This window comes from Somniosus microcephalus, unplaced genomic scaffold (genome assembly GCF_052327205.1).
Source record: "Somniosus microcephalus isolate GS21.2 unplaced genomic scaffold, FLI_Smic_1.0 scaffold110, whole genome shotgun sequence".
NCBI classification, from domain to species: domain Eukaryota; kingdom Metazoa; phylum Chordata; class Chondrichthyes; order Squaliformes; family Somniosidae; genus Somniosus; species Somniosus microcephalus.
In genome coordinates this window covers 501,794-524,037 of record NW_028225297.1, presented here as the reverse complement: position 1 = coordinate 524,037, position 22,244 = coordinate 501,794, and the positions used below count along the sequence as shown (strand labels likewise).

At 46.5% G+C, this 22,244-nt stretch overlaps 5 non-coding genes and 4 pseudogenes across 5 annotated transcripts; all 9 read right to left on the bottom strand.

Annotated features, from left to right (window-relative positions):
- Positions 1-1,320: 1,320 nt before the first annotated feature.
- Positions 1,321-1,440, bottom strand: LOC147082960 (5S ribosomal RNA; annotated as a pseudogene).
- A 2,411-nt stretch (positions 1,441-3,851) lies between these two features.
- On the bottom strand, positions 3,852-3,970 carry LOC147082959 (5S ribosomal RNA). The gene has a single exon (XR_015076134.1). It is a non-coding gene; the product is annotated as a 5S ribosomal RNA (ribosomal RNA).
- Positions 3,971-6,385: 2,415 nt separating this feature from the next.
- On the bottom strand, positions 6,386-6,504 carry LOC147082958 (5S ribosomal RNA; annotated as a pseudogene).
- A 2,415-nt stretch (positions 6,505-8,919) lies between these two features.
- Positions 8,920-9,028, bottom strand: LOC147082957 (5S ribosomal RNA; annotated as a pseudogene).
- A 2,439-nt stretch (positions 9,029-11,467) lies between these two features.
- LOC147082956 (5S ribosomal RNA) lies at positions 11,468-11,586 on the bottom strand (annotated as a pseudogene).
- A 2,429-nt stretch (positions 11,587-14,015) lies between these two features.
- LOC147082955 (5S ribosomal RNA) lies at positions 14,016-14,134 on the bottom strand. The gene has a single exon (XR_015076080.1). It is a non-coding gene; the product is annotated as a 5S ribosomal RNA (ribosomal RNA).
- Positions 14,135-16,569: 2,435 nt separating this feature from the next.
- LOC147082954 (5S ribosomal RNA) lies at positions 16,570-16,688 on the bottom strand. Its single transcript, XR_015076217.1, has one exon. It is a non-coding gene; the product is annotated as a 5S ribosomal RNA (ribosomal RNA).
- Positions 16,689-19,112: 2,424 nt separating this feature from the next.
- LOC147082953 (5S ribosomal RNA) lies at positions 19,113-19,231 on the bottom strand. The gene has a single exon (XR_015076133.1). It is a non-coding gene; the product is annotated as a 5S ribosomal RNA (ribosomal RNA).
- A 2,426-nt stretch (positions 19,232-21,657) lies between these two features.
- LOC147082952 (5S ribosomal RNA) lies at positions 21,658-21,776 on the bottom strand. The gene has a single exon (XR_015076131.1). It is a non-coding gene; the product is annotated as a 5S ribosomal RNA (ribosomal RNA).
- Positions 21,777-22,244: the final 468 nt, after the last annotated feature.

The window sequence follows — 22,244 nt, the reverse complement described above, 5'->3', positions numbered from 1 at the left end:
TACACAATAAATGGTAGGACACTGAGAAATGCAGAGGATCAGCGGGACCTTGGAGTGCATGTCCACAGATCCCTGAAGGTAGCAGGACAGGTAGATAAAGTGGTTAAGCAGGCATACGGGATACTTGCCTTTATTAGCCGAGGCGTAGAATATAAGAGCGGGGAGGTTATGCTTCAACTGTATAAAACACTAGTTAGGCCGCAGCTAGAGTGCCGCGTGCAGTTCTGGTCACCACATTACAAGAAGGATGCGATTGCACTAGAGAAGGTGCAGAGGAGATTTCCGAGGATGTTGCCTGGGCTGGGGAATTTTAGTTATGAGGAAAGATTAGATAGGCTGGGGTTGTTTTCTTTGGAACATAGGAGGCTGAGGCGAGACCTAATTGAGGTGTGTAAAATTATGAGGGGCCGAGATAGAGTGGATAGGAAGGACCTATTTCCCTTAGCAGAAGGGTCAATAATAGATTTCAAGTAATTGGTAGGAGGTTTACAGGGAATTTGAGGAGACATTTTTTCACCCAGTGAATGGTGGGGGTCTGGAATGCACTGCCTGAAAGGGTGGTAGAGGCAGAAACCCTCATCACATTTAAAAAGTACTTGGATATGCACTTGAACTGCCGTAACCTACAAGGCTACGGACCAAGTGCTGTAAAGTGGGATTTGGGTGGATTGCTCTTTGTCGGCTGGCACGGACAAGATGGGCCGAATGGCCTCCTTCTGTGCTGTAAATTTCTATGATTCTGCCTGATCATGTGACATCTGCCCACACGACTTCTACAAATGTTATTACATTGTAGCCAGGATTGTTTAGTTTCCAATTCCGCCCATTTTGAAGCCAGGTCTCCGTTATGGCTACTATTGCATAACCCCATGTGGCAACTTGCGCCTGCAAATCGTCAATCTTATTTGTAACACTCCTCGCATTAACACACATGCATTTCAACAGCATGCTAGTTGGCTTTGCTTTTTTCCTGAATTTAACTGCTGCTCTTTCTACATTCTTCTTTGTTCTGTTGCTGTTTGTCCCTCCGAGTTTTCTATGCACCTTGTCTCTCCTCTCTGCTGCTGTGTCCTGGTGGCCCTCCGCCAGTGTGTGTATTTTGGCTATCTTATTTTCTTCTTCTGCTTATTTCGGCCCTGTGTCTGGAGCCCCTTGCATTTGTGTAGCAGCAGGAGAATGTGCAGCGAAGAAATGGTCAAAGGAAAGCGAGAGAGAGAGAGAGAGAGAGAGAGAGAGAGCAGCAAAAAGGATGTTGATTGATTAAGAGCAGTGTGTGCGCGTGTGTGTGCAAAACGTTGAGCAGCCTGTGGCGGCAGCAAAAGCCTACTGCACCCGGTATTCCCAGGCAGTCTCCCATCCAAGTACTAACCAGGCCTGACTCTGCTTAGCTTCCAGAGATCAGACGAGATCGGGCGTATTCAGACTAGTATGGCCGTAGGCATATGCTAGCTGGCTTTCTCTTTACTTAAAGCTGTCGCCCATTTTTTTCTCTTCTACGCATTCATACAAGTATTCAACACTCAATTTACATTTACAAATTTTACTCCTCCCGCAACCCCCCACCCCCCCTCCACCTCTTCTTGCTGCTCTGCCTCCCACACAAACAAACTACAAGCCCAACCCTTCATTGCCTTCTATTCAAATATTACATCAAATAAACATGCTCAAACACCAAGTCTTAAGGGCTGTAGCATCTTTCAAACTGGACAAATACCCAGGCCCGCATCAAATCTATCCCACACTCTTAAGAGAAGTAAGACACCAAATAGCACAGGCTCTCACCATCATTTTACAATCCTCTCTGGCTACAGGTGTGGTGCCCGACCACTGGAGGACTGCTAACGTGCTACCGTTCTTTCAAAAGGGAGAGAGGGATAGACCGCATAATTACAGGCCAGTCAGCCTAACCTCGGTGGTGGGAAAATTATTGGAAAAAGTTCTGAGGGACAGGAGAAATCTTCATTTAGAAAGACACGGATTAATCAGGGACAGTCAGCATGGATTTCTTAACGGAAGGTCGTGTCTGACTAACGCAATTCAATTTTTCGAGGAGGTAACAAGGAGGGTCGATGAGGGTAGTGCCTTTGATGTAGTCTATATGGATTTTAGCAAGGCTTTTGATAAGGTCCCGCATGCCAGATTGGTCACGAAAGTAAAAGCCCATGGGATCCAAGGCAAAGTGGCAAGTTGGATCCAAAATTGGCTCAGAGGCAGGAAACAAAGGGTAATGGTCGAAGGGTGTTTTTGTGACCGGAAGGCTGTTTCCAGTGGGGTTCCGCAGGGCTCACAGAATCGCAGAAACCCCACAGTGCAGATAGAGGCCATTTCGGCCCATCGAGCCTGCACCGACTCAGTACTGGGCCCTTTGCTTTTTCTGGTATATATCAATGATTTGGATTTGAATGTAGGAAGTATGATTAAGAAGTTTGCAGATGATACAAAAATTGGCCGTGTGGTTAATAATGAAACAGAATGCTGTAGACTGCAGGAAGATATCAATGGACTCGTCTAGTGGGCAGAACAGTGGCAAATGGAATTCAGTTGGAATACACAATAAATGGTAGGACACTGAGAAATGCAGAGGATCAGCGGGACCTTGGAGTGCATGTCCACAGATCCCTGAAGGTAGCAGGACAGGTAGATAAAGTGGTTAAGCAGGCATACGGGATACTTGCCTTTATTAGCCGAGGCGTAGAATATAAGAGCGGGGAGGTTATGCTTCAACTGTATAAAACACTAGTTAGGCCGCAGCTAGAGTGCCGCGTGCAGTTCTGGTCACCACATTACAAGAAGGATGCGATTGCACTAGAGAAGGTGCAGAGGAGATTTCCGAGGATGTTGCCTGGGCTGGGGAATTTTAGTTATGAGGAAAGATTGGATAGGCTGGGGTTGTTTTCTTTGGAACACAGGAGGCTGAGGCGAGACCTAATTGAGGTGTGTAAAATTATGAGGGGCCGAGATAGAGTGGATAGGAAGGACCTATTTCCCTTAGCAGAAGGGTCAATAATAGATTTCAAGTAATTGGTAGGAGGTTTACAGGGAATTTGAGGAGACATTTTTTCACCCAGTGAATGGTGGGGGTCTGGAATGCACTGCCTGAAAGGGTGGTAGAGGCAGAAACCCTCATCACGTTTAAAAAGTACTTGGATATGCACTTGAACTGCCGTAACCTACAAGGCTACGGACCAAGTGCTGTAAAGTGGGATTTGGGTGGATTGCTCTTTGTCGGCTGGCACGGACAAGATGGGCCGAATGGCCTCCTTCTGTGCTGTAAATTTCTATGATTCTGCCTGATCATGTGACATCTGCCCACACGACTTCTACAAATGTTATTACATTGTAGCCAGGATTGTTTAGTTTCCAATTCCGCCCATTTTGAAGCCAGGTCTCCGTTATGGCTACTATTGCATAACCCCATGTGGCAACTTGCGCCTGCAACTCGTCAATCTTATTTGTAACACTCCTCGCATTAACACACATGCATTTCAACAGCATGCTAGTTGGCTTTGCTTTTTTCCTGAATTTAACTGCTGCTCTTTCTACATTCTTCTTTGTTCTGTTGCTGTTTGTCCCTCCGAGTTTTCTATGCACCTTGTCTCTCCTCTCTGCTGCTGTGTCCTGGTGGCCCTCCGCCAGTGTGTTTATTTTGGCTATCTTATTTTCTTCTTCTGCTTATTTCGGCCCTGTGTCTGGAGCCCCTTGCATTTGTGTAGCAGCAGGAGAATGTGCAGCGAAGAAATGGTCAAAGGAAAGCGAGAGAGAGAGAGAGAGAGAGAGAGAGCAGCAAAAAGGATGTTGATTGATTAAGAGCAGTGTGTGCAAAACGTTGAGCAGCCTGTGGCGGCAGCAAAAGCCTACTGCACCCGGTATTCCCAGGCAGTCTCCCATCCAAGTACTAACCAGGCCTGACTCTGCTTAGCTTCCGAGATCAGACGAGATCGGGCGCATTCAGACTAGTATGGCCGTAGGCATATGCTAGCTGGCTTTCTCTTTACTTAAAGCTGTCGCCCATTTTTTTCTCTTCTACGCATTCATACAAGTATTCAACACTCAATTTACATTTACAAATTTTACTCCTCCCGCAACCCCCCACCCCCCCTCCACCTCTTCTTGCTGCTCTGCCTCCCACACAAACAAACTACAAGCCCAACCCTTCATTGCCTTCTATTCAAATATTACATCAAATAAACATGCTCAAACACCAAGTCTTAAGGGCTGTAGCATCTTTCAAACTGGACAAATACCCAGGCCCGCATCAAATCTATCCCACACTCTTAAGAGAAGTAAGACACCAAATAGCACAGGCTCTCACCATCATTTTACAATCCTCTCTGGCTACAGGTGTGGTGCCCGACCACTGGAGGACTGCTAACGTGCTACCGTTCTTTCAAAAGGGAGAGAGGGATAGACCGCATAATTACAGGCCAGTCAGCCTAACCTCGGTGGTGGGAAAATTATTGGAAAAAGTTCTGAGGGACAGGAGAAATCTTCATTTAGAAAGACACGGATTAATCAGGGACAGTCAGCGTGGATTTCTTAACGGAAGGTCGTGTCTGACTAACGCAATTCAATTTTTCGAGGAGGTAACAAGGAGGGTCGATGAGGGTAGTGCCTTTGGTGTAGTCTATATGGATTTTAGCAAGGCTTTTGATAAGGTCCCGCATGCCAGATTGGTCACGAAAGTAAAAGCCCATGGGATCCAAGGCAAAGTGGCAAGTTGGATCCAAAATTGGCTCAGAGGCAGGAAACAAAGGGTAATGGTCGAAGGGTGTTTTTGTGACCGGAAGGCTGTTTCCAGTGGGGTTCCGCAGGGCTCACAGAATCACAGAAACCCCACAGTGCAGATAGAGGCCATTTCGGCCCATCGAGCCTGCACCGACTCAGTACTGGGCCCTTTGCTTTTTCTGGTATATATCAATGATTTGGATTTGAATGTAGGAAGTATGATTAAGAAGTTTGCAGATGATACAAAAATTGGCCGTGTGGTTAATAATGAAACAGAATGCTGTAGACTGCAGGAAGATATCAATGGACTCGTCTAGTGGGCAGAACAGTGGCAAATGGAATTCAGTTGGAATACACAATAAATGGTAGGACACTGAGAAATGCAGAGGATCAGCGGGACCTTGGAGTGCATGTCCACAGATCCCTGAAGGTAGCAGGACAGGTAGATAAAGTGGTTAAGCAGGCATACGGGATACTTGCCTTTATTAGCCGAGGCGTAGAATATAAGAGCGGGGAGGTTATGCTTCAACTGTATAAAACACTAGTTAGGCCGCAGCTAGAGTGCCGCGTGCAGTTCTGGTCACCACATTACAAGAAGGATGCGATTGCACTAGAGAAGGTGCAGAGGAGATTTCCGAGGATGTTGCCTGGGCTGGGGAATTTTAGTTATGAGGAAAGATTGGATAGGCTGGGGTTGTTTTCTTTGGAACACAGGAGGCTGAGGCGAGACCTAATTGAGGTGTGTAAAATTATGAGGGGCCGAGATAGAGTGGATAGGAAGGACCTATTTCCCTTAGCAGAAGGGTCAATAATAGATTTCAAGTAATTGGTAGGAGGTTTACAGGGAATTTGAGGAGACATTTTTTCACCCAGTGAATGGTGGGGGTCTGGAATGCACTGCCTGAAAGGGTGGTAGAGGCAGAAACCCTCATCACGTTTAAAAAGTACTTGGATATGCACTTGAACTGCCGTAACCTACAAGGCTACGGACCAAGTGCTGTAAAGTGGGATTTGGGTGGATTGCTCTTTGTCGGCTGGCACGGACAAGATGGGCCGAATGGCCTCCTTCTGTGCTGTAAATTTCTATGATTCTGCCTGATCATGTGACATCTGCCCACACGACTTCTACAAATGTTATTACATTGTAGCCAGGATTGTTTAGTTTCCAATTCCGCCCATTTTGAAGCCAGGTCTCCGTTATGGCTACTATTGCATAACCCCATGTGGCAACTTGCGCCTGCAACTCGTCAATCTTATTTGTAACACTCCTCGCATTAACACACATGCATTTCAACAGCATGCTAGTTGGCTTTGCTTTTTTCCTGAATTTAACTGCTGCTCTTTCTACATTCTTCTTTGTTCTGTTGCTGTTTGTCCCTCCGAGTTTTCTATGCACCTTGTCTCTCCTCTCTGCTGCTGTGTCCTGGTGGCCCTCCGCCAGTGTGTGTATTTTGGCTATCTTATTTTCTTCTTCTGCTTATTTCGGCCCTGTGTCTGGAGCCCCTTGCATTTGTGTAGCAGCAGGAGAATGTGCAGCGAAGAAATGGTCAAAGGAAAGCGAGAGAGAGAGACAGAGAGCAGGAAAAAGGATGTTGATTGATTAAGAGCAGTGTGTGCGCGTGTGTGTGCAAAACGTTGAGCAGCCTGTGGCGGCAGCAAAAGCCTACTGCACCTGGTATTCCCAGGCAGTCTCCCATCCAAGTACTAACCAGGCCTGACTCTGCTTAGTTTCCGAGATCAGACGAGATCGGGCGCATTCAGACTAGTATGGCCGTAGGCATATGCTAGCTGGCTTTCTCTTTACTTAAAGCTGTCGCCCATTTTTTTCTCTTCTACGCATTCATACAAGTATTCAACACTCAATTTACATTTACAAATTTTACTCCTCCCGCAACCCCCCACCCCCCCTCCACCTCTTCTTGCTGCTCTGCCTCCCACACAAACAAACTACAAGCCCAACCCTTCATTGCCTTCTATTCAAATATTACATCAAATAAACATGCTCAAACACCAAGTCTTAAGGGCTGTAGCATCTTTCAAACTGGACAAATACCCAGGCCCGCATCAAATCTATCCCACACTCTTAAGAGAAGTAAGACACCAAATAGCACAGGCTCTCACCATCATTTTACAATCCTCTCTGGCTACAGGTGTGGTGCCCGACCACTGGAGGACTGCTAACGTGCTACCGTTCTTTCAAAAGGGAGAGAGGGATAGACCGCATAATTACAGGCCAGTCAGCCTAACCTCGGTGGTGGGAAAATTATTGGAAAAAGTTCTGAGGGACAGGAGAAATCTTCATTTAGAAAGACACGGATTAATCAGGGACAGTCAGCATGGATTTCTTAACGGAAGGTCGTGTCTGACTAACGCAATTCAATTTTTCGAGGAGGTAACAAGGAGGGTCGATGAGGGTAGTGCCTTTGATGTAGTCTATATGGATTTTAGCAAGGCTTTTGATAAGGTCCCGCATGCCAGATTGGTCACGAAAGTAAAAGCCCATGGGATCCAAGGCAAAGTGGCAAGTTGGATCCAAAATTGGCTCAGAGGCAGGAAACAAAGGGTAATGGTCGAAGGGTGTTTTTGTGACCGGAAGGCTGTTTCCAGTGGGGTTCCGCAGGGCTCACAGAATCACAGAAACCCCACAGTGCAGATAGAGGCCATTTCGGCCCATCGAGCCTGCACCGACTCAGTACTGGGCCCTTTGCTTTTTCTGGTATATATCAATGATTTGGATTTGAATGTAGGAAGTATGATTAAGAAGTTTGCAGATGATACAAAAATTGGCCGTGTGGTTAATAATGAAACAGAATGCTGTAGACTGCAGGAAGATATCAATGGACTCGTCTAGTGGGCAGAACAGTGGCAAATGGAATTCAGTTGGAATACACAATAAATGGTAGGACACTGAGAAATGCAGAGGATCAGCGGGACCTTGGAGTGCATGTCCACAGATCCCTGAAGGTAGCAGGACAGGTAGATAAAGTGGTTAAGCAGGCATACGGGATACTTGCCTTTATTAGCCGAGGCGTAGAATATAAGAGCGGGGAGGTTATGCTTCAACTGTATAAAACACTAGTTAGGCCGCAGCTAGAGTGCCGCGTGCAGTTCTGGTCACCACATTACAAGAAGGATGCGATTGCACTAGAGAAGGTGCAGAGGAGATTTCCGAGGATGTTGCCTGGGCTGGGGAATTTTAGTTATGAGGAAAGATTGGATAGGCTGGGGTTGTTTTCTTTGGAACACAGGAGGCTGAGGCGAGACCTAATTGAGGTGTGTAAAATTATGAGGGGCCGAGATAGAGTGGATAGGAAGGACCTATTTCCCTTAGCAGAAGGGTCAATAATAGATTTCAAGTAATTGGTAGGAGGTTTACAGGGAATTTGAGGAGACATTTTTTCACCCAGTGAATGGTGGGGGTCTGGAATGCACTGCCTGAAAGGGTGGTAGAGGCAGAAACCCTCATCATGTTTAAAAAGTACTTGGATATGCACTTGAACTGCCGTAACCTACAAGGCTACGGACCAAGTGCTGTAAAGTGGGATTTGGGTGGATTGCTCTTTGTCGGCTGGCACGGACAAGATGGGCCGAATGGCCTCCTTCTGTGCTGTAAATTTCTATGATTCTGCCTGATCATGTGACATCTGCCCACACGACTTCTACAAATGTTATTACATTGTAGCCAGGATTGTTTAGTTTCCAATTCCGCCCATTTTGAAGCCAGGTCTCCGTTATGGCTACTATTGCATAACCCCATGTGGCAACTTGCGCCTGCAACTCGTCAATCTTATTTGTAACACTCCTCGCATTAACACACATGCATTTCAACAGCATGCTAGTTGGCTTTGCTTTTTTCCTGAATTTAACTGCTGCTCTTTCTACATTCTTCTTTGTTCTGTTGCTGTTTGTCCCTCCGAGTTTTCTATGCACCTTGTCTCTCCTCTCTGCTGCTGTGTCCTGGTGGCCCTCCGCCAGTGTGTGTATTTTGGCTATCTTATTTTCTTCTTCTGCTTATTTCGGCCCTGTGTCTGGAGCCCCTTGCATTTGTGTAGCAGCAGGAGAATGTGCAGCGAAGAAATGGTCAAAGGAAAGCGAGAGAGAGAGAGAGAGAGCAGGAAAAAGGATGTTGATTGATTAAGAGCAGTGTGTGCGCGTGTGTGTGCAAAACGTTGAGCAGCCTGTGGCGGCAGCAAAAGCCTACTGCACCTGGTATTCCCAGGCAGTCTCCCATCCAAGTACTAACCAGGCCTGACTCTGCTTAGCTTCCGAGATCAGGCGCATTCAGACTAGTATGGCCGTAGGCATATGCTAGCTGGCTTTCTCTTTACTTAAAGCTGTCGCCCATTTTTTTCTCTTCTACGCATTCATACAAGTATTCAACACTCAATTTACATTTACAAATTTTACTCCTCCCGCAACCCCCCACCCCCCCTCCACCTCTTCTTGCTGCTCTGCCTCCCACACAAACAAACTACAAGCCCAACCCTTCATTGCCTTCTATTCAAATATTACATCAAATAAACATGCTCAAACACCAAGTCTTAAGGGCTGTAGCATCTTTCAAACTGGACAAATACCCAGGCCCGCATCAAATCTATCCCACACTCTTAAGAGAAGTAAGACACCAAATAGCACAGGCTCTCACCATCATTTTACAATCCTCTCTGGCTACAGGTGTGGTGCCCGACCACTGGAGGACTGCTAACGTGCTACCGTTCTTTCAAAAGGGAGAGAGGGATAGACCGCATAATTACAGGCCAGTCAGCCTAACCTCGGTGGTGGGAAAATTATTGGAAAAAGTTCTGAGGGACAGGAGAAATCTTCATTTAGAAAGACACGGATTAATCAGGGACAGTCAGCATGGATTTCTTAACGGAAGGTCGTGTCTGACTAACGCAATTCAATTTTTCGAGGAGGTAACAAGGAGGGTCGATGAGGGTAGTGCCTTTGATGTAGTCTATATGGATTTTAGCAAGGCTTTTGATAAGGTCCCGCATGCCAGATTGGTCACGAAAGTAAAAGCCCATGGGATCCAAGGCAAAGTGGCAAGTTGGATCCAAAATTGGCTCAGAGGCAGGAAACAAAGGGTAATGGTCGAAGGGTGTTTTTGTGACCGGAAGGCTGTTTCCAGTGGGGTTCCGCAGGGCTCACAGAATCACAGAAACCCCACAGTGCAGATAGAGGCCATTTCGGCCCATCGAGCCTGCACCGACTCAGTACTGGGCCCTTTGCTTTTTCTGGTATATATCAATGATTTGGATTTGAATGTAGGAAGTATGATTAAGAAGTTTGCAGATGATACAAAAATTGGCCGTGTGGTTAATAATGAAACAGAATGCTGTAGACTGCAGGAAGATATCAATGGACTCGTCTAGTGGGCAGAACAGTGGCAAATGGAATTCAGTTGGAATACACAATAAATGGTAGGACACTGAGAAATGCAGAGGATCAGCGGGACCTTGGAGTGCATGTCCACAGATCCCTGAAGGTAGCAGGACAGGTAGATAAAGTGGTTAAGCAGGCATACGGGATACTTGCCTTTATTAGCCGAGGCGTAGAATATAAGAGCGGGGAGGTTATGCTTCAACTGTATAAAACACTAGTTAGGCCGCAGCTAGAGTGCCGCGTGCAGTTCTGGTCACCACATTACAAGAAGGATGCGATTGCACTAGAGAAGGTGCAGAGGAGATTTCCGAGGATGTTGCCTGGGCTGGGGAATTTTAGTTATGAGGAAAGATTGGATAGGCTGGGGTTGTTTTCTTTGGAACACAGGAGGCTGAGGCGAGACCTAATTGAGGTGTGTAAAATTATGAGGGGCCGAGATAGAGTGGATAGGAAGGACCTATTTCCCTTAGCAGAAGGGTCAATAATAGATTTCAAGTAATTGGTAGGAGGTTTACAGGGAATTTGAGGAGACATTTTTTCACCCAGTGAATGGTGGGGGTCTGGAATGCACTGCCTGAAAGGGTGGTAGAGGCAGAAACCCTCATCACGTTTAAAAAGTACTTGGATATGCACTTGAACTGCCGTAACCTACAAGGCTACGGACCAAGTGCTGTAAAGTGGGATTTGGGTGGATTGCTCTTTGTCGGCTGGCACGGACAAGATGGGCCGAATGGCCTCCTTCTGTGCTGTAAATTTCTATGATTCTGCCTGATCATGTGACATCTGCCCACACGACTTCTACAAATGTTATTACATTGTAGCCAGGATTGTTTAGTTTCCAATTCCGCCCATTTTGAAGCCAGGTCTCCGTTATGGCTACTATTGCATAACCCCATGTGGCAACTTGCGCCTGCAACTCGTCAATCTTATTTGTAACACTCCTCGCATTAACACACATGCATTTCAACAGCATGCTAGTTGGCTTTGCTTTTTTCCTGAATTTAACTGCTGCTCTTTCTACATTCTTCTTTGTTCTGTTGCTGTTTGTCCCTCCGAGTTTTCTATGCACCTTGTCTCTCCTCTCTGCTGCTGTGTCCTGGTGGCCCTCCGCCAGTGTGTGTATTTTGGCTATCTTATTTTCTTCTTCTGCTTATTTCGGCCCTGTGTCTGGAGCCCCTTGCATTTGTGTAGCAGCAGGAGAATGTGCAGCGAAGAAATGGTCAAAGGAAAGCGAGAGAGAGAGACAGAGAGAGAGAGAGAGAGAGAGAGAGAGAGCAGCAAAAAGGATGTTGATTGATTAAGAGCAGTGTGTGCGCGTGTGTGTGCAAAACGTTGAGCAGCCTGTGGCGGCAGCAAAAGCCTACTGCACCTGGTATTCCCAGGCGGTCTCCCATCCAAGTACTAACCAGGCCTGACTCTGCTTAGCTTCCGAGATCAGACGAGATCGGGCGCATTCAGACTAGCACGGCCGTAGGCATACGCTGGCTGGCTTTCTCTTTACTTAAAGCTGTCGCCCATTTTTTTCTCTTCTACGCATTCATACAAGTATTCAACACTCAATTTACATTTACAAATTTTACTCCTCCCGCAACCCCCCACCCCCCCTCCACCTCTTCTTGCTGCTCTGCCTCCCACACAAACAAACTACAAGCCCAACCCTTCATTGCCTTCTATTCAAATATTACATCAAATAAACATGCTCAAACACCAAGTCTTAAGGGCTGTAGCATCTTTCAAACTGGACAAATACCCAGGCCCGCATCAAATCTATCCCACACTCTTAAGAGAAGTAAGACACCAAATAGCACAGGCTCTCACCATCATTTTACAATCCTCTCTGGCTACAGGTGTGGTGCCCGACCACTGGAGGACTGCTAACGTGCTACCGCTCTTTCAAAAGGGAGAGAGGGATAGACCGCATAATTACAGGCCAGTCAGCCTAACCTCGGTGGTGGGAAAATTATTGGAAAAAGTTCTGAGGGACAGGAGAAATCTTCATTTAGAAAGACACGGATTAATCAGGGACAGTCAGCATGGATTTCTTAACGGAAGGTCGTGTCTGACTAACGCAATTCAATTTTTCGAGGAGGTAACAAGGAGGGTCGATGAGGGTAGTGCCTTTGATGTAGTCTATATGGATTTTAGCAAGGCTTTTGATAAGGTCCCGCATGCCAGATTGGTCACGAAAGTAAAAGCCCATGGGATCCAAGGCAAAGTGGCAAGTTGGATCCAAAATTGGCTCAGAGACAGGAAACAAAGGGTAATGGTCGAAGGGTGTTTTTGTGACCGGAAGGCTGTTTCCAGTGGGGTTCCGCAGGGCTCACAGAATCACAGAAACCCCACAGTGCAGATAGAGGCCATTTCGGCCCATCGAGCCTGCACCGACTCAGTACTGGGCCCTTTGCTTTTTCTGGTATATATCAATGATTTGGATTTGAATGTAGGAAGTATGATTAAGAAGTTTGCAGATGATACAAAAATTGGCCGTGTGGTTAATAATGAAACAGAATGCTGTAGACTGCAGGAAGATATCAATGGACTCGTCTAGTGGGCAGAACAGTGGCAAATGGAATTCAGTTGGAATACACAATAAATGGTAGGACACTGAGAAATGCAGAGGATCAGCGGGACCTTGGAGTGCATGTCCACAGATCCCTGAAGGTAGCAGGACAGGTAGATAAAGTGGTTAAGCAGGCATACGGGATACTTGCCTTTATTAGCCGAGGCGTAGAATATAAGAGCGGGGAGGTTATGCTTCAACTGTATAAAACACTAGTTAGGCCGCAGCTAGAGTGCCGCGTGCAGTTCTGGTCACCACATTACAAGAAGGATGCGATTGCACTAGAGAAGGTGCAGAGGAGATTTCCGAGGATGTTGCCTGGGCTGGGGAATTTTAGTTATGAGGAAAGATTGGATAGGCTGGGGTTGTTTTCTTTGGAACACAGGAGGCTGAGGCGAGACCTAATTGAGGTGTGTAAAATTATGAGGGGCCGAGATAGAGTGGATAGGAAGGACCTATTTCCCTTAGCAGAAGGGTCAATAATAGATTTCAAGTAATTGGTAGGAGGTTTACAGGGAATTTGAGGAGACATTTTTTCACCCAGTGAATGGTGGGGGTCTGGAATGCACTGCCTGAAAGGGTGGTAGAGGCAGAAACCCTCATCACGTTTAAAAAGTACTTGGATATGCACTTGAACTGCCGTAACCTACAAGGCTACGGACCAAGTGCTGTAAAGTGGGATTTGGGTGGATTGCTCTTTGTCGGCTGGCACGGACAAGATGGGCCGAATGGCCTCCTTCTGTGCTGTAAATTTCTATGATTCTGCCTGATCATGTGACATCTGCCCACACGACTTCTACAAATGTTATTACATTGTAGCCAGGATTGTTTAGTTTCCAATTCCGCCCATTTTGAAGCCAGGTCTCCGTTATGGCTACTATTGCATAACCCCATGTGGCAACTTGCGCCTGCAAATCGTCAATCTTATTTGTAACACTCCTCGCATTAACACACATGCATTTCAACAGCATGCTAGTTGGCTTTGCTTTTTTCCTGAATTTAACTGCTGCTCTTTCTACATTCTTCTTTGTTCTGTTGCTGTTTGTCCCTCCGAGTTTTCTATGCACCTTGTCTCTCCTCTCTGCTGCTGTGTCCTGGTGGCCCTCCGCCAGTGTGTGTATTTTGGCTATCTTATTTTCTTCTTCTGCTTATTTCGGCCCTGTGTCTGGAGCCCCTTGCATTTGTGTAGCAGCAGGAGAATGTGCAGCGAAGAAATGGTCAAAGGAAAGCGAGAGAGAGAGACAGAGAGAGAGAGAGAGAGAGCAGCAAAAAGGATGTTGATTGATTAAGAGCAGTGTGTGCGCGTGTGTGTGCAAAACGTTGAGCAGCCTGTGGCGGCAGCAAAAGCCTACTGCACCCGGTATTCCCAGGCGGTCTCCCATCCAAGTACTAACCAGGCCTGACTCTGCTTAGTTTCCGAGATCAGACGAGATCGGGCACATTCAGACTAGTATGGCCGTAGGCATATGCTAGCTGGCTTTCTCTTTACTTAAAGCTGTCGCCCATTTTTTTCTCTTCTACGCATTCATACAAGTATTCAACACTCAATTTACATTTACAAATTTTACTCCTCCCGCAACCCCCCACCCCCCCTCCACCTCTTCTTGCTGCTCTGCCTCCCACACAAACAAACTACAAGCCCAACCCTTCATTGCCTTCTATTCAAATATTACATCAAATAAACATGCTCAAACACCAAGTCTTAAGGGCTGTAGCATCTTTCAAACTGGACAAATACCCAGGCCCGCATCAAATCTATCCCACACTCTTAAGAGAAGTAAGACACCAAATAGCACAGGCTCTCACCATCATTTTACAATCCTCTCTGGCTACAGGTGTGGTGCCCGACCACTGGAGGACTGCTAACGTGCTACCGTTCTTTCAAAAGGGAGAGAGGGATAGACCGCATAATTACAGGCCAGTCAGCCTAACCTCGGTGGTGGGAAAATTATTGGAAAAAGTTCTGAGGGACAGGAGAAATCTTCATTTAGAAAGACACGGATTAATCAGGGACAGTCAGCATGGATTTCTTAACGGAAGGTCGTGTCTGACTAACGCAATTCAATTTTTCGAGGAGGTAACAAGGAGGGTCGATGAGGGTAGTGCCTTTGATGTAGTCTATATGGATTTTAGCAAGGCTTTTGATAAGGTCCCGCATGCCAGATTGGTCACGAAAGTAAAAGCCCATGGGATCCAAGGCAAAGTGGCAAGTTGGATCCAAAATTGGCTCAGAGGCAGGAAACAAAGGGTAATGGTCGAAGGGTGTTTTTGTGACCGGAAGGCTGTTTCCAGTGGGGTTCCGCAGGGCTCACAGAATCACAGAAACCCCACAGTGCAGATAGAGGCCATTTCGGCCCATCGAGCCTGCACCGACTCAGTACTGGGCCCTTTGCTTTTTCTGGTATATATCAATGATTTGGATTTGAATGTAGGAAGTATGATTAAGAAGTTTGCAGATGATACAAAAATTGGCCGTGTGGTTAATAATGAAACAGAATGCTGTAGACTGCAGGAAGATATCAATGGACTCGTCTAGTGGGCAGAACAGTGGCAAATGGAATTCAGTTGGAATACACAATAAATGGTAGGACACTGAGAAATGCAGAGGATCAGCGGGACCTTGGAGTGCATGTCCACAGATCCCTGAAGGTAGCAGGACAGGTAGATAAAGTGGTTAAGCAGGCATACGGGATACTTGCCTTTATTAGCCGAGGCGTAGAATATAAGAGCGGGGAGGTTATGCTTCAACTGTATAAAACACTAGTTAGGCCGCAGCTAGAGTGCCGCGTGCAGTTCTGGTCACCACATTACAAGAAGGATGCGATTGCACTAGAGAAGGTGCAGAGGAGATTTCCGAGGATGTTGCCTGGGCTGGGGAATTTTAGTTATGAGGAAAGATTGGATAGGCTGGGGTTGTTTTCTTTGGAACACAGGAGGCTGAGGCGAGACCTAATTGAGGTGTGTAAAATTATGAGGGGCCGAGATAGAGTGGATAGGAAGGACCTATTTCCCTTAGCAGAAGGGTCAATAATAGATTTCAAGTAATTGGTAGGAGGTTTACAGGGAATTTGAGGAGACATTTTTTCACCCAGTGAATGGTGGGGGTCTGGAATGCACTGCCTGAAAGGGTGGTAGAGGCAGAAACCCTCATCACGTTTAAAAAGTACTTGGATATGCACTTGAACTGCCGTAACCTACAAGGCTACGGACCAAGTGCTGTAAAGTGGGATTTGGGTGGATTGCTCTTTGTCGGCTGGCACGGACAAGATGGGCCGAATGGCCTCCTTCTGTGCTGTAAATTTCTATGATTCTGCCTGATCATGTGACATCTGCCCACACGACTTCTACAAATGTTATTACATTGTAGCCAGGATTGTTTAGTTTCCAATTCCGCCCATTTTGAAGCCAGGTCTCCGTTATAGCTACTATTGCATAACCCCATGTGGCAACTTGCGCCTGCAACTCGTCAATCTTATTTGTAACGCTCCTCGCATTAACACACATGCATTTCAACAGCATGCTAGTTGGCTTTGCTTTTTTCCTGAATTTAACTGCTGCTCTTTCTACATTCTTCTTTGTTCTGTTGCTGTTTGTCCCTCCGAGTTTTCTATGCACCTTGTCTCTCCTCTCTGCTGCTGTGTCCTGGTGGCCCTCCGCCAGTGTGTGTATTTTGGCTATCTTATTTTCTTCTTCTGCTTATTTCGGCCCTGTGTCTGGAGCCCCTTGCATTTGTGTAGCAGCAGGAGAATGTGCAGCGAAGAAATGGTCAAAGGAAAGCGAGAGAGAGAGACAGAGAGAGAGAGAGAGAGAGAGAGAGCAGCAAAAAGGATGTTGATTGATTAAGAGCAGTGTGTGCGCGTGTGTGTGCAAAACGTTGAGCAGCCTGTGGCGGCAGCAAAAGCCTACTGCACCCGGTATTCCCAGGCGGTCTCCCATCCAAGTACTAACCAGGCCTGACTCTGCTTAGCTTCCGAGATCAGACGAGATCGGGCGCATTCAGACTAGTATGGCCGTAGGCATATGCTAGCTGGCTTTCTCTTTACTTAAAGCTGTCGCCCATTTTTTTCTCTTCTACGCATTCATACAAGTATTCAACACTCAATTTACATTTACAAATTTTACTCCTCCCGCAACCCCCCACCCCCCCTCCACCTCTTCTTGCTGCTCTGCCTCCCACACAAACAAACTACAAGCCCAACCCTTCATTGCCTTCTATTCAAATATTACATCAAATAAACATGCTCAAACACCAAGTCTTAAGGGCTGTAGTATCTTTCAAACTGGACAAATACCCAGGCCCGCATCAAATCTATCCCACACTCTTAAGAGAAGTAAGACACCAAATAGCACAGGCTCTCACCATCATTTTACAATCCTCTCTGGCTACAGGTGTGGTGCCCGACCACTGGAGGACTGCTAACGTGCTACCGTTCTTTCAAAAGGGAGAGAGGGATAGACCGCATAATTACAGGCCAGTCAGCCTAACCTCGGTGGTGGGAAAATTATTGGAAAAAGTTCTGAGGGACAGGAGAAATCTTCATTTAGAAAGACACGGATTAATCAGGGACAGTCAGCATGGATTTCTTAACGGAAGGTCGTGTCTGACTAACGCAATTCAATTTTTCGAGGAGGTAACAAGGAGGGTCGATGAGGGTAGTGCCTTTGATGTAGTCTATATGGATTTTAGCAAGGCTTTTGATAAGGTCCCGCATGCCAGATTGGTCACGAAAGTAAAAGCCCATGGGATCCAAGGCAAAGTGGCAAGTTGGATCCAAAATTGGCTCAGAGGCAGGAAACAAAGGGTAATGGTCGAAGGGTGTTTTTGTGACCGGAAGGCTGTTTCCAGTGGGGTTCCGCAGGGCTCACAGAATCACAGAAACCCCACAGTGCAGATAGAGGCCATTTCGGCCCATCGAGCCTGCACCGACTCAGTACTGGGCCCTTTGCTTTTTCTGGTATATATCAATGATTTGGATTTGAATGTAGGAAGTATGATTAAGAAGTTTGCAGATGATACAAAAATTGGCCGTGTGGTTAATAATGAAACAGAATGCTGTAGACTGCAGGAAGATATCAATGGACTCGTCTAGTGGGCAGAACAGTGGCAAATGGAATTCAGTTGGAATACACAATAAATGGTAGGACACTGAGAAATGCAGAGGATCAGCGGGACCTTGGAGTGCATGTCCACAGATCCCTGAAGGTAGCAGGACAGGTAGATAAAGTGGTTAAGCAGGCATACGGGATACTTGCCTTTATTAGCCGAGGCGTAGAATATAAGAGCGGGGAGGTTATGCTTCAACTGTATAAAACACTAGTTAGGCCGCAGCTAGAGTGCCGCGTGCAGTTCTGGTCACCACATTACAAGAAGGATGCGATTGCACTAGAGAAGGTGCAGAGGAGATTTCCGAGGATGTTGCCTGGGCTGGGGAATTTTAGCTATGAGGAAAGATTGGATAGGCTGGGGTTGTTTTCTTTGGAATACAGGAGGCTGAGGCGAGACCTAATTGAGGTGTGTAAAATTATGAGGGGCCGAGATAGAGTGGATAGGAAGGACCTATTTCCCTTAGCAGAAGGGTCAATAATAGATTTCAAGTAATTGGTAGGAGGTTTACAGGGAATTTGAGGAGACATTTTTTCACCCAGTGAATGGTGGGGGTCTGGAATGCACTGCCTGAAAGGGTGGTAGAGGCAGAAACCCTCATCACGTTTAAAAAGTACTTGGATATGCACTTGAACTGCCGTAACCTACAAGGCTACGGACCAAGTGCTGTAAAGTGGGATTTGGGTGGATTGCTCTTTGTCGGCTGGCACGGACAAGATGGGCCGAATGGCCTCCTTCTGTGCTGTAAATTTCTATGATTCTGCCTGATCATGTGACATCTGCCCACACGACTTCTACAAATGTTATTACATTGTAGCCAGGATTGTTTAGTTTCCAATTCCGCCCATTTTGAAGCCAGGTCTCCGTTATGGCTACTATTGCATAACCCCATGTGGCAACTTGCGCCTGCAACTCGTCAATCTTATTTGTAACACTCCTCGCATTAACACACATGCATTTCAACAGCATGCTAGTTGGCTTTGCTTTTTTCCTGAATTTAACTGCTGCTCTTTCTACATTCTTCTTTGTTCTGTTGCTGTTTGTCCCTCCGAGTTTTCTATGCACCTTGTCTCTCCTCTCTGCTGCTGTGTCCTGGTATCCTCCGCCAGTGTGTGTATTTTGGCTATCTTATTTTCTTCTTCTGCTTATTTCGGCCCTGTGTCTGGAGCCCCTTGCATTTGTGTAGCAGCAGGAGAATGTGCAGCGAAGAAATGGTCAAAGGAAAGCGAGAGAGAGAGAGAGAGAGAGAGAGAGAGCAGCAAAAAGGATGTTGATTGATTAAGAGCAGTGTGTGCGCGTGTGTGTGCAAAACGTTGAGCAGCCTGTGGCGGCAGCAAAAGCCTACTGCACCCGGTATTCCCAGGCAGTCTCCCATCCAAGTACTAACCAGGCCTGACTCTGCTTAGCTTCCGAGATCAGACGAGATCGGGCGCATTCAGACTAGTATGGCCGTAGGCATATGCTAGCTGGCTTTCTCTTTACTTAAAGCTGTCGCCCATTTTTTTCTCTTCTACGCATTCATACAAGTATTCAACACTCAATTTACATTTACAAATTTTACTCCTCCCGCAACCCCCCACCCCCCCTCCACCTCTTCTTGCTGCTCTGCCTCCCACACAAACAAACTACAAGCCCAACCCTTCATTGCCTTCTATTCAAATATTACATCAAATAAACATGCTCAAACACCAAGTCTTAAGGGCTGTAGCATCTTTCAAACTGGACAAATACCCAGGCCCGCATCAAATCTATCCCACACTCTTAAGAGAAGTAAGACACCAAATAGCACAGGCTCTCACCATCATTTTACAATCCTCTCTGGCTACAGGTGTGGTGCCCGACCACTGGAGGACTGCTAACGTGCTACCGTTCTTTCAAAAGGGAGAGAGGGATAGACCGCATAATTACAGGCCAGTCAGCCTAACCTCGGTGGTGGGAAAATTATTGGAAAAAGTTCTGAGGGACAGGAGAAATCTTCATTTAGAAAGACACGGATTAATCAGGGACAGTCAGCATGGATTTCTTAACGGAAGGTCGTGTCTGACTAACGCAATTCAATTTTTCGAGGAGGTAACAAGGAGGGTCGATGAGGGTAGTGCCTTTGATGTAGTCTATATGGATTTTAGCAAGGCTTTTGATAAGGTCCCGCATGCCAGATTGGTCACGAAAGTAAAAGCCCATGGGATCCAAGGCAAAGTGGCAAGTTGGATCCAAAATTGGCTCAGAGGCAGGAAACAAAGGGTAATGGTCGAAGGGTGTTTTTGTGACCGGAAGGCTGTTTCCAGTGGGGTTCCGCAGGGCTCACAGAATCACAGAAACCCCACAGTGCAGATAGAGGCCATTTCGGCCCATCGAGCCTGCACCGACTCAGTACTGGGCCCTTTGCTTTTTCTGGTATATATCAATGATTTGGATTTGAATGTAGGAAGTATGATTAAGAAGTTTGCAGATGATACAAAAATTGGCCGTGTGGTTAATAATGAAACAGAATGCTGTAGACTGCAGGAAGATATCAATGGACTCGTCTAGTGGGCAGAACAGTGGCAAATGGAATTCAGTTGGAATACACAATAAATGGTAGGACACTGAGAAATGCAGAGGATCAGCGGGACCTTGGAGTGCATGTCCACAGATCCCTGAAGGTAGCAGGACAGGTAGATAAAGTGGTTAAGCAGGCATACGGGATACTTGCCTTTATTAGCCGAGGCGTAGAATATAAGAGCGGGGAGGTTATGCTTCAACTGTATAAAACACTAGTTAGGCCGCAGCTAGAGTGCCGCGTGCAGTTCTGGTCACCACATTACAAGAAGGATGCGATTGCACTAGAGAAGGTGCAGAGGAGATTTCCGAGGATGTTGCCTGGGCTGGGGAATTTTAGCTATGAGGAAAGATTGGATAGGCTGGGGTTGTTTTCTTTGGAATACAGGAGGCTGAGGCGAGACCTAATTGAGGTGTGTAAAATTATGAGGGGCCGAGATAGAGTGGATAGGAAGGACCTATTTCCCTTAGCAGAAGGGTCAATAATAGATTTCAAGTAATTGGTAGGAGGTTTACAGGGAATTTGAGGAGACATTTTTTCACCCAGTGAATGGTGGGGGTCTGGAATGCACTGCCTGAAAGGGTGGTAGAGGCAGAAACCCTCATCACGTTTAAAAAGTACTTGGATATGCACTTGAACTGCCGTAACCTACAAGGCTACGGACCAAGTGCTGTAAAGTGGGATTTGGGTGGATTGCTCTTTGTCGGCTGGCACGGACAAGATGGGCCGAATGGCCTCCTTCTGTGCTGTAAATTTCTATGATTCTGCCTGATCATGTGACATCTGCCCACACGACTTCTACAAATGTTATTACATTGTAGCCAGGATTGTTTAGTTTCCAATTCCGCCCATTTTGAAGCCAGGTCTCCGTTATGGCTACTATTGCATAACCCCATGTGGCAACTTGCGCCTGCAACTCGTCAATCTTATTTGTAACACTCCTCGCATTAACACACATGCATTTCAACAGCATGCTAGTTGGCTTTGCTTTTTTCCTGAATTTAACTGCTGCTCTTTCTACATTCTTCTTTGTTCTGTTGCTGTTTGTCCCTCCGAGTTTTCTATGCACCTTGTCTCTCCTCTCTGCTGCTGTGTCCTGGTATCCTCCGCCAGTGTGTGTATTTTGGCTATCTTATTTTCTTCTTCTGCTTATTTCGGCCCTGTGTCTGGAGCCCCTTGCATTTGTGTAGCAGCAGGAGAATGTGCAGCGAAGAAATGGTCAAAGGAAAGCGAGAGAGAGAGAGAGAGAGAGAGAGAGAGAGCAGCAAAAAGGATGTTGATTGATTAAGAGCAGTGTGTGCGCGTGTGTGTGCAAAACGTTGAGCAGCCTGTGGCGGCAGCAAAAGCCTACTGCACCCGGTATTCCCAGGCAGTCTCCCATCCAAGTACTAACCAGGCCTGACTCTGCTTAGCTTCCGAGATCAGACGAGATCGGGCGCATTCAGACTAGTATGGCCGTAGGCATATGCTAGCTGGCTTTCTCTTTACTTAAAGCTGTCGCCCATTTTTTTCTCTTCTACGCATTCATACAAGTATTCAACACTCAATTTACATTTACAAATTTTACTCCTCCCGCAACCCCCCACCCCCCCTCCACCTCTTCTTGCTGCTCTGCCTCCCACACAAACAAACTACAAGCCCAACCCTTCATTGCCTTCTATTCAAATATTACATCAAATAAACATGCTCAAACACCAAGTCTTAAGGGCTGTAGCATCTTTCAAACTGGACAAATACCCAGGCCCGCATCAAATCTATCCCACACTCTTAAGAGAAGTAAGACACCAAATAGCACAGGCTCTCACCATCATTTTACAATCCTCTCTGGCTACAGGTGTGGTGCCCGACCACTGGAGGACTGCTAACGTGCTACCGTTCTTTCAAAAGGGAGAGAGGGATAGACCGCATAATTACAGGCCAGTCAGCCTAAC